Raw genomic sequence first — 8,119 nt, 5'->3', positions numbered from 1 at the left:
CATGACACGGAAGGCTCCGTTCCTCGAAATGTTAATCCGCTATCCGGGTTTTCGGCTCCGCCGGGAGTTCTGTTTATAAACACACCGCGGCTACCGGCAAGGGGGTAACCTTAAGGGTGGGGGGGTCGGAGGTCAGGGGTCAACGGGGGCTCCGGCGGGGAGACCCAGCCCTGCGCCTCTGTGGGCTAGACTGCGCGGTGTGGCCGGTCCGGCGGCCCTACCGCGGTCGGGGGCTGCCGGGGGCGCCACGTGGTGCGCACGTGGTTGGGTCCCGGCTCCCGGCCTCCCTTCCCCCACCGCGCCGGCCGGGGCTCCCCCGCTCCCCCTAGCGGCGGCCAGGCGCGCCGCTCTGCACGTCGCGCCTGCGCACAACGCGTCACGACGCGCCATCCGGTCTGCGCGGGAGCCGGGCGTGGGTCGGTTGCGTCCCGGTGACGGCGGCGCGTCCGCGCGCCCGGGGTCCCGGGAGGGTGGGGCGGCCCGCGGCCGGGCTGGCGGGGGCTCCGGGGCCAGCCCCGCCCCCGGACCCTGATGCGCGCTGAGCGACTCGGCGGGGTCCGGTCGGGGGTGGGGTTCTGCAGCCGGCTGCCCCCTCCCGGGCCTGAGACTGGGTTCCCGGAAGGCCGGCGCGGCGTTAGACGCTCAGTGCATGTTCAGCGCGCCAGTGAACGGAGGGAGAATTAACGCATTACTAGAATATTCGGGGAGTGTGGTTTCCGGTTTCTTATTATATCACCTGCTCTAAAACACTGTTGGGCCCATGCGAAGCACTGAGTCTATGGTAGTTATTACGGTTGTCGCTTTTTTTTTTTTTTAAATTTGCGGGGGGGGGGGAGTGGTCCTTTGACTTTATTCCGTTAAGTCTGAAAGGATTTGAGGGGGGGCTTACAGAGATTAAAAAGCCGACAGACCCTTTTTCTGCCATTTCATTCTAAAAGCTCACAGTTGCATTGCCACCACGGATTGCTTGTGAAATTAGTGTTTCTCAGAAGTTTATCCACGTCAGTATTTTTTAAATATCTACTATGTGCCAGACAGTGCCGCAGGCCCTGAGGTAGATGGGTCACACTTAGGTAAGGGGAAACCTAAAAGTGTCCGAATTGTAAAGGATCAGGGAGGACTTACCTAAAGGCAGAGTGATAGTCTGTTTAACAGCTGGCTGGGGGAGGAGAGCATGTATAAGCACATGAACTTATTACACATTTTACTAATGTAAAGCTCGTGCGGCACCGCCTGCAGAAAACGGTAAAACACATAACAGCCTTTCTCATAAAGCCCCTGGACCCAGTTGATTCTCAGATGTCCTCAGATATTGAGAATGCTGTTGATTATTTCTGCTGAAATCTTGTATCCAGAGCCAACCTCTGGCTAAAATTCAATCATAATCTATCAAATTGAGTTACTTCCCAACCCACTGAGTTGTTTTCTCGATAAATTTATTGTCACTAAGTATAATGTGATATGAACATTGGTTGATGTTCCGTTAATGAGTAAGAAATGAACCAAAAAGATACAGATCTTCATTCATCAGTGATGTAAGCTACTTCTTCGCTGTACTGGATCATTTTCCAACACTGAACAAATATTTTGTGGCAGAATATAATGGTTAAAGATTGGACACAATGTTAAGTTTAGCCATTGCGAATTTTTTCTGTTACTTTTTTTTTTAACTTCACCATTCACTTTAATTTTTTTGTTTTGTTTTAGCTCTTTTTTTTTTTTAATGGAAGTACTGGGGATTGAACCTGGGACCTCATGCATGCTAAGCACACACTCTACACTGAACTATACCCACCCCTACTCCATTACTTTCTTAAGTCTACACTAGAGGTTGGTAAATGTTTTCTACAAAGGGCCAGATACATATTTGCCAGACACAAATGGTCTCTGGCACATATTCTTCATTTTGTTTTATTTTTTACAAACCGTTAAAAATGTAATAGCCATTCTTAGCTTGAGCAAGGGCCAGGTTTGGCCTTCAAGCTCCAAATTGTAGCATTTTCATTTTCCAGTGTGACTATTGCTCTGATGGCCAGTTTCAAGCTGCCGACCTTGGGCATCTGAAGCAATGTGAAATGTCTTGAATGCAGAGTTGGGAACAGCATTCCCACCGTATGGGTACAACAGACGTAAGTAACCTCGAAAGCACAGGTCATGGTAAAGTAATTAGGAAGTAGTGAGTTTTGAGAGTGTGTTTTTAATAGAACTGATTTCACTGTAAGTTTATGTAATTTAAATTTTGGTAACATCTGTGTTATCAAGCACACAACTCCATGCTGGTCTCACCTCTGAGTGGACCTGGGGGTGGGGAAGCCAGGCTTCTGGGAGGGTAGACAGTGTTCCCTTTCTAAACCTGGATTACACTTAGACAGACACACTCAAAGGTGACCCCCCAATGAGGCAGAGAACCCCTGTATCATCATCTCCCTTGAGTGTGGGCGGGGCCTGTGATGTGCTTCTAACCAACAGAATTTGGTGAAAGGGATATGATGTCATCCTCTCCCTTTTAAAGGGTGATGGACATCCCACCTGTCACTCCCAGGATCCCGCGATGGCTGGAGACAGAGACTCTTCCGCTGGCCTCGCAGGAGGGAACAGCCATGTTGTGAAAGCCCCTGGAGAGGGGCGCTTGGCCCGGGACTGCAGAGGCCTCTGGGACCTGAGGGCAACCAACAGCCCAGGAGAAACCAGGCCGACACCTGGACTGTGGCCACGCGGGACCTTGAGCAGAGGACCCGCTGAGCCGCACCCGGACGCCTGCCCTGCAGACCCCGAGGCAGTGAGTGTGTGTTGCTTTAAGCTGCTGGGTGTGTGCTCGTTTGTTCTGCAGCTCTAGCCCCGTTTCTCTACACGTGTTACGCGTCTCAGTTTTTGACGGCCGCGGGGGTCGGAACGCAAAGACAGCAAAAGGAGCAGGAGCAGCCGGGCGCCGCTCTCGGGCAGGGGGCGGCGCGCTGGGGCCGCTGTGCTTGCCTCCGGCCGCCTCGCCATCCCGCCCGTGGCCTGGCTGCGCTGCGGAGTGGGTGCGAGGCTGAGGGCTAGGTTCAGCGCCTGGGGTTTCCTTTCGGCCCCAGTGCTTCCTGCCTGCCTGTGTCTGCCAGCTTGTTTCCTCGCCTTTAAAACGGAGAGGTCAGGGGTCCCTGCCTCATGGGGAAGTGTTAGGATTTGGTGGGATGGCCTCTTTCAGTGGGCCGTGGCAGGTGGCCCTCACTGGCTCTAGAGCTGTCAAGGGGTAGGGGGGTGGGCCTGGGTGAGTCTCCACCACACAGGGTGACCCCCCCCCCCAGTGAATGATTCAGGAGTCAAAGTCAGTCCCCGTCTGCCATTCCCTGAGCCGTTCAGGAAAGACCCAATTCAGAGAAGCACGGAGCTTATAGAGAGAAGCGTTCCTTGTCTTCTGAGAGGCCACCATGAGAAGAGATGGCCTCTCTCTCCAGATGCTGTGGCTGAGGGTGAGCCGTGGGCGGCCTGGGGTGATGCAGCTGCTGGGCTTCCAGCCTCCACGGGAGGAGGCCAGAGCCGGCCTCATCGTCAGCCCAGGCAGCCAGAGCTCTGCGTCAAGCCACACCGAAATTCCACCTGTATCCAGGTCCCGGGTGTGTGGGCGGACATGTTCAGGCCATCTTGAGTTGGGTTTTCAGACACCTGATGGGCTGGACCTGCATCCTGATTGGTCGGCTGTGTGAAGCCATTAGCCAGGTCCGTACACCAGGGGGGTTGGGGACAGGGACAGGAGACGTTGGGTCCTGTCTGCAGCTCCACTGGGCTGGGGCCGCACGTGTGGCACAGCAGCTGGTGTGTTTTCACGGCTGAAGCGCTTTGAGGCTCCCTACGTGGGACCCGCGGTTGCTCTGTGGCTCTTCTGTCACTTAATCTGCAGAACTTGCCCTGGGAGGAGGGTGGTGTCCTCACCTGCCGCAGCTCAGGGGCCACAGTAAATATCTCAGGCAGGGCGGCTGGAACAACAAACACTTGTCTTCTCCCTGTCCTGGGGTCTGGAGGGTTGAGATCAATGTTGGTTTCCTGAGGCCTCTCTCCTTGGCCGATAGATGGCCATCTTCTCCCCGTGTCCCCACACAGTCGTCCCTCTGTGCGTGTCTGTGTCCTGACCACCTCTTCTCATAAGGACACCTGTCGCATGGGATCAGGGACCGTGTTGTGACTTCACTTTACCTTACTCACCTCTGTAAAGGCCCCATCTCCAAATAGGGTCACACTCCAAGGGACCGGTGGTTCAGGCATCCACAGATGAATTTGGAGGGGGTGCAGTTCAGCCATAACCACCGCCCACTTTGCAGACAAGGACACTGAAGTGGAGAGAGGCCCTGTCAGTTGCACGAGTTCACATGGCTTATGAGGCACGTGGCCAGGTCTCACGCCAGGCGGCCTTCCTCCCTGCTGTGGACTGCATGTCTGTGTGTCCCCCGTGTGATTGTATCAGGAGGTGGGGCCTTTGCGAGCAGCAGGCTGTGAGGGTGGGGCCCTCACGGATGAGATTGGTGCCCTTGTACGTAGAAACACAGGAGCAGCCCCCACCCCCGCCACGTGAGGACAGCGCAGGAAGGCAGCTGTCTGCAGACTGGGAAGCCAGCCCACGCCAGATGTCTGATCAGCCGGCACCTTGAATTCGGGCTTCCCAGCCTCCAGACTGTGACAAATAAACGTCTGTTGCCTAAGCCACCCTATCTGTGGTATCTTTGTTACAGCAGCTGAGCTGACCAAGGCACTCCCCTCACTGACCGCTGCTCTGTCACCTCTGAAAACGTGTCGTCTAACACTTCAGAGCTCTGGTGAGATCGCCATTGGCCGTGTCATCATGTCCCCTCTGCGCTGCACCCCAGATATGCTCAGGGCCCAGCTCGGCCTCCACGGAGGCTGCCACGCTCCTGGCTTGAATTTGCACGGATGCTCCCACCCTGAGGGGCGCTCAGCAGTCGTCAGATGCATGAAAGGATGGGGCTTAGGGCCTGAGGAGGGGAACCCCCAGGACAACCTTCTGATTACCCCCCCATTCAACCTCGGGGACAAATGCAGCCCCAGGAACCATCCAGCCGATGTGGGATCTGTGTGGGCATGGTTTCCAGGCCCAGCGGACTGGCTCGCTCTCCTTCCTGTTTAGCTGTGCCTCGTCACCTGCCTCTCACTACCCAAGCCCGCCTCGCTCCTGTGCAGTCACAGGAGCCCCGCTCGGCCTGCCCAGGGCTTAGCCAAGCCTGGCTCATGGCTGTGTCCCCGCCCCCAGGTCTGCACCTATCTCCTGGGCACACCAGCCTGGCAGCCAGGCTCCTTTGGTGGAGGAGCCCTGCTTCCACCCTGCTCCTGGGGGTCTGCACATCACTGGCCCTGCCCCTGCGCTTTGCTCTGCGGGATTTCACGAGAGAGAACCAGGCCTCTGGGCCCCAGCATTCTGTGGCCCCTGGTGCTCAGCTGATGGGCAGGCTGCCGAGAGGGGAGCCTGATGCACCCTGCGCTGCCCGGCTGCGGGGCCAAATCTGTCCGTGAGGCTGGCCCGGCAAAGGCAAAAGGGGGCAGCTGCCCCCGTGGGACCCCCAGCCCGTTTTCTGCAAACAAAGGCCCGGCAGCCCGGAGCCCACGCTGCAACTCTGTTGAAACCTCGAGGTGGCTCCCTATTAACCACTCCTTTTGGTGCTTCCAACACCAAAAAAGGAGTAAAGCAAACCTCTTTCTAAGCAGGAAGAGCTTTCCAGAGCAGAGGGTGTCCCCCAGCCCCCCTGCCGCTGGAGCACTGACAAGGCCCTGGGCCTCCCAGACTCACACAGCTGGGAGCTGCCTGGCGCAGGGTCTGGACCAGAGGCAGGGCAGCCAGCAAGGGGTCCTGCCTGCACGCAGCCCCTGCCTGCACGCAGCCCCTGCCTGGTTTTATCTTAGAAACCGACAAGACCCAATTAAATGATTTCTTTTTAAAGTAGACACATACTAGGAGGATAGGAAGGATAAAACCAAAGCTCCCACCTCCTCTCTTTCTCCGAGGTGCAACCTCAAATCCCAGCTCCTTTGTCTGCTCTTTCCGGCGTTGCTGCTCTGCATTAACCAGTAACCAATGCAGCATTACCATCCGTCTATCCGTAGGAAGTCTGCTTGCTCTTGTTAAACAGGAGGCACAGGCCAGAACACCAGGCGGGCATTTTCCCCAGCAAGTCCTGTCTCCCCGGGGACCAGGCGTCTTATCTCTGGGCCCATGTCTGGCTTTTCCTGCTGCAGAGAAATGGCCTTTTTATCCAGATGCCGTGGCTCCTTATCAGGCAGGAGTAACAGTCCTAGGTGTTTACGCCTCTGAGTGCAAACACGTTTGTTTTCATTAAAATTTAATTTTAAAGGAAAGGGGAAAATGTTGGCTCAAAGAGCACTGGCATTTCATCCACTTAGATTTGCGGGCAGAAGTCCATCCAAGCCAGCACAGAGCATTCGCTTGGAAAATTGGATGAAGAAAGAGACAGCAGTTCACTGAAAAAGCTTCATCCGTGGCCTGGCCAGGCAGAGGCGTGACTCAGAGTACAGACCTGGGCCTGCCCAGCAGGCATCTTCCCTCTGCGGTCTAGTCTCACCTGGAGAGAGGCCTTGGGTGCTAAGCACAGAGGCTTCCCGTAGGCAGTCCTTGTCCTTCGCTGAGCCCCTGCTGAGACCTGGGTTCTGCCCAGCGGGGGTCGTTTTCCCACCTGACAGGTGAGAACACCGAGGCTCCCGGGGACCCGCGGCAAGCCCAGTCCAGTCCGAGGACAGGCCACTTCGCGTAGACCTGGGGTTTAAGCCCAGGTCTGTCTTGCTCCAGAGCCCATGCTCGTTGCCCTGAAGTTGGCCCCTTGAGTGACAGAAGAGAGCACGGTGGCAGGGATGGTTTCCCAGGAGCCGCACAGGGGACACGGGGACACAGCCCCACGGCACGCGATCGAGGCAGTGCCTCAACTCAAGAGAGTAGACGCCCTTCTCACGAAGAAACCTGAGAAACAAAGGATGCGTCGGTTTGCGATCAGCAGCAGCTGCTCCTTCCTTAGAGGTTAACTGAGCTAAACGACTAGAATTCATCGTCATGGGTGTGTGGGTGGTCTAGGCTGGCGTGAGCTGTAATCACCTAGTGGGGGGGCACATTGTGACTGTGGTAAAAAGTGCTCTGGGAGCATTGCTATTGTGAGATTTTTTTTTTAATTAAAGAAAATGACCCTCTAATTGAAGAGGAAGGGATAAATTGGGAGTTCGAGATTTGCGGATACTGACTGGTGTATATAAACTAGATAAACAAGTTTATACTGTACAGCACAGGGAACTGTATTCAATATCTTGGAGCAGCTTACGGTGAAAACGCACGAAAACGAACATATGTATGTTCACGTATGACTGAAGCCTTGTGCTGTACACCAGAAAATGACACGTTGTACGCTGACTATCCTTCAATAAAAAAGATACTTTTTTAAAACGACTCTCTAATAGGGGGAGGTGATGATAATGGTGCTGCAGGGCTTCCTGAGGGTTCGTCACACCAGGGAAGGTAGGACATTGAGGGTACGGCCGATCCGCTCAGGGTTACGCCAGGAAGTGCTCAGGCCCTCGATGGCTGATCGTTAAAAAAAAAAAAAGCCATTAATAATCGGAAGGTTTTGTGTTTTGCTCTATGGTTTGCAGCACGAATTGAACACGAGGTCCCACCAACAAAGAGATACTCCTCCTACCCCGTAGTTTTTAAAATGGTATCTCCTTATTTTTTTGTTTGTTTTTTTATGGGGGGAGGGGGGAGGTAACTAGGTTTATTGTCTACTATTATTATTTCAATGGCGGTTCTGGGGGTCGAACCCAGGACCTCACGCGTGCTAAGCGTGCGCTCTGCCACTGAGCTGGACCCTCCTCCTGATTAGCTTCCTTCTGATGCACATTTTCCTAATTCTCTGCGATGAATGTATGTTGCACCGTGGTGTGTAGGGCTTTTTTCCAACGAAATTTACCAGAAACCGGGATAACCTTCTAATATTCTTCCTCTCCCGTGTGCTGCCTTTTTCTGACGATTGGCTGCTGTTGTCCATTGAAGATCACTCTCTTACTTAATTCCTGCTTAGCCAGCTCGTTGCCTGGTAACAGTCGTTGGTAGTGAGTGCCTTTCGTCGTTGGG

The 8,119-nt window shown here is 54.7% G+C and overlaps 1 long non-coding RNA gene across 5 annotated transcripts; it reads left to right on the top strand.

The window, feature by feature from the left end:
• The first annotated feature begins 367 nt into the window (after positions 1–367).
• Positions 368–7,402, top strand: LOC105104237 (uncharacterized). 5 transcript variants are annotated; one of them, XR_010377728.1, is made up of 4 exons: positions 426–781; positions 2,013–2,129; positions 2,513–2,779; positions 4,710–7,402. It is a non-coding gene; the product is annotated as an uncharacterized LOC105104237 (long non-coding RNA). The 5 variants fall into 5 exon arrangements; XR_010377727.1 differs by having other exon boundaries at positions 2,513–2,783; positions 4,707–7,402; XR_838551.3 differs by having other exon boundaries at positions 427–781; positions 4,707–7,402.
• The last annotated feature ends 717 nt before the right edge of the window (positions 7,403–8,119 follow it).

This window comes from Camelus dromedarius, chromosome 24, assembly GCF_036321535.1.
Source record: "Camelus dromedarius isolate mCamDro1 chromosome 24, mCamDro1.pat, whole genome shotgun sequence".
Lineage (NCBI taxonomy): Eukaryota > Metazoa > Chordata > Mammalia > Artiodactyla > Camelidae > Camelus > Camelus dromedarius.
Note: the sequence above shows the minus strand (reverse complement) of the source record. Positions and strands in the feature narration are given on the sequence as shown.